This window comes from Macrobrachium nipponense, chromosome 2 (genome assembly GCF_015104395.2).
Source record: "Macrobrachium nipponense isolate FS-2020 chromosome 2, ASM1510439v2, whole genome shotgun sequence".
In the NCBI taxonomy this organism is placed as follows: Eukaryota; Metazoa; Arthropoda; class Malacostraca; order Decapoda; family Palaemonidae; genus Macrobrachium; species Macrobrachium nipponense.
The window spans coordinates 138,929,966-138,937,465 of record NC_087201.1 but is presented as its reverse complement, the minus strand read 5'-3'; positions in this window follow the sequence as shown (position 1 = coordinate 138,937,465).

Genomic DNA, 7,500 nt, shown 5'->3' with positions numbered 1-7,500 from the left:
TTAAAATGTATCTGTGCCATTGGAAATTAGTACATTTTCAGAAGGCTTATAAAGGTGGGGGTTATGGTAGGTTTGGGACAACTGATAGGGGTCACGTACTGGAAAAGTTTGGGAAACACTGAGCTAAAGGGAGGGCGTGAAATGCACGATCCAACTAAAGCACGAGCGACAATATGAAAAATACAAGCATGTATGTAAGAAAGCTAAATAAGAGAGAACGTGGGATAGCGAATGATGGGTTTAGTGAATTAAAAAGCCAGCCTGACTGTCCTTAGTCCCACTGCACGATGGAAGGTAGACATTTAAAAGAATAAAAGCTGAAAAACATGATTGTTAAGGAAAAGAATGAAAATTTCTGTGAAACAATAAAAAATGATTTAGGTGTATGTGAGTAGTTATTTTATGGATATAATTGACTTTAAATGGGAATGATAGCAATGAAGAAAATCAATGAACTAATAGACATCATAATCAAGGCTGTAAATAGATAGATGCTATCGGAAAAATAAATACTTAATACTCTTGCCCCGATGGCTTGAGAACTTTGAAGGGTTGTTATAAGTGCACGTAAAACTGACTTATGTGGAGGACTGAATTCAATAAAGGATTTGCGAATGAAAATGCGACAAGAACTTGTGCAAGATACTGCATCGTGGTCGTTAATCGAGAGGCATATCTGTGAGTGTAAGGTAAGTTTCAGAGGGAGTTCCAATTGACCTATGTTAGGGATAATTGTTCATTTGCATAAACGAAATGGGTGGTTAACTGAAATGTGACATTACTTTGATTTCCTGACGGTGCGCATGGCATGGTTTTCATTAAGAAAGGCAGATGACAGAAGGCTTCATATCAGAAGAGTATTGTTGGCTTAGCCAAATTCGTGGGTGGGTTGATCAAGCGATTGTTATGAAGTAAGTGAGAAGTTTCAGAGTAAAGTGGGAAGACTGTCTGTGGCTTACATCCACAAAGGGAGGCTAATGAAGGAATTCAAGGAGATGTTGAAAGTGCTCATTAAAGCTGATTAGAATTGATGAAGATTGGAAAGACGTATTTAACAGAGAAGTAAATGTCAGACATAAGAGAACCTTATCTTTAAAAACCTTTAGTATTTGTGTAGGACGGAGTGGTGAGAGACGTCAGGGATTGGATAAAAAGAAGCAACTGAGGTTTGTGAATGAAATGTTGGAAGGATTTTTGACACTGGCTGATACAGATGTTGAAGAAAAAAATATGCCGAAAAATATTAGAATTCGGTGGTATTAGTAAAGGAAAATTAACGGCGGGTTGAAATGTTAAGGTTATGAGGGTAAATGGCAGCCTGGAGGATGAACGGTGTTGAATAAAAGTATAGATAACAGAAATGGAAGTAATTAATGTATTTGGGAGTCAATGTTACCGATAATATTAGGAGTAATAAGGCAAATCTTAGAAATAAAAAGAGACGTGGCACCAGGAACTCTGCAAAAGGTGTGTAGTAGAAAAAGACTGTCTAGAAAAGTGTGAGATAAATCTAGGAAGACACTGTTCAGCCATCTTCACTACATGAAGTTGAAAGTATGGCTGAAGACTGTTAATGAAAGAAAAAATGGAAGCCACAGGATGAAATGTCAGCATTGTGTTGATGCAACGAGCAGGCCACGCTGCGTAAGTAATCTGATATGAAGGGATGAATATGGTAGCGATTATTGTCTTTTTTTCTCTTGAGCCTCCCCTTACGAGAAAAAAGCTCATTAACAGAATAAAATCGTTGTTGTAGAAAGACTGAAGTGGTTTTGTAAGAAAAACACTTATCTTTAAGTTTCTAAAAGAGGAGTTCTTATGGAAGTTATCCTTCAATACTAGTTATTCTCCTGAAGGTGGGCGAATAATGTAATAAAAATCGACTTTGGTAAAGGTACAAAAAATTGAGTCGCGCATCATAAATATATATCTACGTGATGGCAAGAAGAATGTTTCCCATTTCCTTGATCAGTTTCACCGTGCAATTACTAAGTGATGTAAAGTACTTGTCTAAATTGAGGATTCACTGCGCGTACGCACGCGCTCGCACAAACACAGAATATTACTTTACGTGTTCACTTTAGCTACAAAACACTTATAGGTTTCAAGGCCACGCTCGCACAATTTTCTTCACGAAAACGACATTAAAATGCAAATAATATATGTATATTATTATAATATATATTAATTTTTATTGATATTATAAAGATATGACGAAGGATAAAACGCGGGAGCTATATTTTTATTTTTATATTTATAGTTTTTAACCGTGATTCATATATATATCATATATATATATATATATATATATAATATATGTGTGTGTGTGTGTGTGTGTGTGTCTGTGTGTGTGAGCATGTATATATATCACATATATGTATATATATACATATATATATATATATATATATATATTATATATATATAGGTAGATATATGTATATGCGCATACAAGTACATATACATGCATCACACATACTATATATATATATATACATATATATAATGTATATATATGTGTATATATATATATATAATATATTATATATTATATATAATTTATATATATATATATATATATATATATATATATGTATATTTTACATTGTGCTAAAGAGACACTCAAACCCTTTACGTAATTTTGCGTTAAGCCATCTGCTGGCTGGCGAGTTATCAAACTGCACATTTTTTATTTATAGGAAAATGGCCTTCTAATAACGAAGTATGTGCAATGTTTTCTGTGTCCCTACAGCGTTTCAATCTTAGCTTTGGTTAGCACGTTAACACGAAGACCTTGTTGCTTTTAACGTTTCTGAGCGCTCACACACACGAATGCACATACACACACAAACATACACACACACAGTCAATGCAAATCCGCCAAAGTTGACGTTTCTAAGGCCTATATTCATCATTAAACGACAACTTTCACATCCAGGGAGAGCGCAACTACACGAAACTGCACTCACTCTCTTAGTGAAGGGCCCCGATGAGGGTAATATCTCTGTCTGAAAGGTGCCTTCAAGCGTGCTTTCCCCCTTTTGAAGGTCGTTGGCGGCCATTATTTAAGAGCAACTCTCACGACTGGCCGTGAAGAGAAGTTCCGAGAGCCTTAGTATCGGCTTTAAGAGAATTCCCAGCTGGAAAATATTCTATCAGTAGTTATAAATATTTTATACCAGCAACACATTCCCATTAAATGCGCTTGGTACAAATAACCACTCTTGTTAGGCAAAGGAGTTCATTCTTTGTTACTTTTTCAGAATAAAGATTAAATCTTCGTCATCCGTCTGACAGAAATCTGGTGCTTACTTATCGTTATTAATGCAATTATTGGTATCGTCTCCGATCATGATAATTCTAATTTCATTGCTTCACTATTCTCATAGCTTATTACACTACTCGTTTTCAAGGTATCATGCTTTTGTTTTTTGTATATATTATCAGGGTGAACTATCCGTTCATGAAACTAGAAACCTCACAAAATACCTGCAAAGAACTACTACCATGAAAACACCACAAGTGTGTTTCCGAAGTAGAAAGGATTTTAGCTGAAAACATTCTGACTGGGCTGAAAATCCTCTCATGGGGTTGCAATTTAATTTAATCTTATATTCAATTATAACTTAACACAATATTGGTACGTGACTTATACATCGGTAGGTACTGGACTTTGAGATCTATCTGTATTGTTTGCGTCAGCCAAAACGATAGTGGCTTTGGTGATTAGATGTTGTCTAAGCAACTTAATGCTCAGTGCCAGCATGACAGATCTCTACTCACCTATTCTGAAACACATTTTATTAACCTTACTGTGTGGCTAAAAAATTATATTAAATACATATATATAATATAGATATATATAGATATAATATTATATATATATATATACACACACACACGTTCACCGCACGCTTTTTTCCACTGAGGAGGAGGGGTTACGCAAGATAGGTACAGCCTTCCTGTTTCTTCTAATACCCAATGATGACGTCAGCACACGCTGATACCTATTTACAGCTGCGTAGAATGTTAGACCGTAATGCGGGATCACGGATCCTAATTGAGACGACTTCAACCTCCGATGAAGTGAAAGAATGCCCGTGCAGGCCTTGACCATTAGGACGAAACGAAAGCAAATCGCAACACCCATTTGTCCACCAACTTAACACATCAATCAGGACTACCTTCCTGGTTAGGTGTCCTGCTGTTCTTACGAAGTTTACAGTATTAGAAAGTGCAAATAGAGGACTAGCAGAACTATAATACTTTTGGGAAGGCCTGGTTAAGTAACGAGAACCTAGAGATTTGGTCATTCCCTTCCTTGGCCAGTCAGAATGGAAGGGAGAAAGACGATGGACTCAAAGAGGCAAATATCTTATCTGGTAGAGAACCTGCATAATTTTAGTTAGAGGCGAGATCGAGTAGCACAGTGATTTTTTAGAGTGTATAAAGGAAGCATGAGTAGCGATACACGGCCCCCTAGGAATGATTCTTGCCTTTGCTCTTTCTACCGGATGGCTGAGGAGCAGGATTAGTGAAACCAAGAGCTAAGAAAGAACGACCTATCAGAAGAGGGAGCCTACGCCACAGAAGAGACGTTGATGCTTTCATCGAGCTTAGCTACTAAGAGGTTACATTTCCTACTTCTAACCAACAACAGCAAAGGAGAGGTCATCCTGGAAAGGAGCTCTCAAGGAACTATATCTGGTATTATGTGAATTCGAGTGCGTTTGGCGATGGTAGACTAAGAGAGAGAGAGAGAGAGAGAGAGAGAGAGAGAGAGAGAGAGAGAGAGAGAGAGAGAGAGGAATATCTCGAGTATAAAAGAATGACATCAAAAGAAATCAGAGGCACAAAAGGGAACCAAACTCACGAGATTGCGTTGAAGAGGTAAAGTGATTTAAATTTTATGCGTGGTAAAACGAATATTTTTTTTCTCTCTCTCTCTCTCAGTGATGATAGTGTGTAAAATTGGAAGATTTGGTAAAAAAAAAAATTCATAACGATCGTCTTTCCTTGGTTGACCATTCATCATCATTTGCTTGAATAATTATTTCTACTTTCATTAGTGTACGGAATAATACCGGCACTGACGACGACCCCTGCTTGACCTGGACCTGATATCCTGTTCTAATAAAAGATTCCTTCAGCATTTACAATTTTTTGAAAATTCCCAATATGAATATTGGCCAGTTACTCAGAAACATCGCTGAGCCTGAGAAGCGAATTGTAAGGAAATAGAAAAACAATATATACAAACAACTCGCTTAATTCTGCCATCCTTTTTAACAGTATTATTATTATTATTATTATTATTATTATTATTATTATTATTATTATTATTATTATTATTATTATTATTATTATTATTAGCATCGTTTTAACTTTTCGTAGCTTAAGAGGTGAGTATTTGCAATTTCATCAAGTTTACAAAAGTCAGTGCGTATTCTATTTTTGAATTTTAAGCTTTACGCAAAATTAAGCAAAGCATAAATTAGAATCATACGATTTTGTTATTAACTCTGTCATTCCTACACACACAGCTAAAGCACTTATTCAGATTCTCTTAATATTAAAAAATGTATACTTTAGAATAAGAGAACTTTCCATAGAAAAATATACTTTTCAAGCGACGTATAGTAAAAAGGATTCAACATAGGAAACATAACTGAGTAAGATTTCCTGTAAAGTGTCCGGGGAAATGGGAGGAAATCTTTCGTTTATTAATGCAGCTGCCACATTTTCGTCAATTATCAGATATTTTTTTTTTTCTGATTTGCACCCAAGGACGTATAGACCTCTGTCGCGTCAGTCCATTGTTTTCCTGTTCTAATGAAGGACTACATTATCTTTTGTACCCAAAATGTTCATACGATTATAGTCTAGTTGGGAGACAGGTTAATTAGGGAACAATTTATCCTGCAATAAAGTTCCTTTATGTTCGCTTTTTTTTCTGCTTCGTTCAGGTTCTACCCTTTTTAGCTTATTTCACGGCCATGGGGTCAGAAGAATGATATGCAGCATTACTTAACGCACATTACTGGAAAATTAAACTTGGCCGCAGAGGTCCACACGTGCACACGCAAACACACATACTACACACGCATGTTTACACATATGTGCGTATGTCTATGGGTGTGGATCATAAATGTGAGAGCATGTTTCTACACATGTTTATCCATAACTTCAACATCAGCAGAAAAAGAAAATGCCATGCTTTGAAAAATTGAAAGTTTGTTGACGATTAACTGCGAAAATCTCTAAAGACAATGAAGACAATTCTTTGAAAAAAAAAAAAAGTTTTGATTAATAAAAGCCGAGGTGTGACATCATTCTTTTAAGTGGGGAAATACCCCTAGAAGCTTCTTCTCTCGGCTCCCATTCTGCCAGGATGTCGGGACATTTACTTTTCACCACAGACTGGTTTACTCACCAAAACTTTCGTTCATTGTCATATTCGATTTCTCGCTTTCATTCCAAAGTATTTTCTATTTAAAGTGTCATAGCATTAACATGAATTCATCTCCCGGGATGCCTATTTTCGTACAGTGTAATCTCTGGTACGTCAATAGCATAGATATACAAACAAAACACTCTTTAAAGGAATGCTATAAAAATTTGTTATCAGACTTTTAAATTTTTTTTCCTCACTTTGAACGGACGGCAATAAAGGACAACTAATCAGTTTTGAAATGACAACAAAACTTGTTCCATGCCTCCGAATATATCATTGCACCGACCGATAGGCGAAAAAATGGGAAATATTGCTAACCGTAAACACGATCGAGGCTCATAAAATTTGATATATCCCTTTTCCCCTCTCTACAGTGAAACATCTGACACGAGTTGGAAAATAGTTTTAATTGCAGTTTTTACAGCAATTTACAGCAGTTTTAAACGCACTAAAATATACTTCTACACCTCTATTCCTTTTTGATAGATATATCTCTCTTTGAAATATTAGAAATTTGCAGTAATTCTTGCACCAAAATATATTTACTTTTTGACGGATATACTTCTACTTGAAACATTAGAAATTAGCCGTAATGTTTAAGCGCACCAAAACATTTATACACATCTATTACTTTTTGCAGTCAGCAAACCAAATGGAAAATACTACACTAGTAGACAATCTTCTTAAATATAAATTTACGTGATTCGCGTACACACACGCGCGCACAAACACACACGCACATACACATATATATACATATAAATGTATGTATATACATACATATACATATCTGTGTATATATATGTATGTATATATATATATATACGTATGTATATATGTAGTTATGTATATGTAAAAATCACGAAAGGAAAAAAGAAAACTCTTGAGTGGAGCTATAAAGTTCTATCGTCTTTCTGGTGATAAGGTTTTACTTACTGTGAAATGAAAACACGGAAACTTTGAATTTCTACAAGACATGTGGTTATTACGAAGTCGGTTTCTTGATGACCACTCATAAATCTGGTTTAAGACAAGATGATGATACT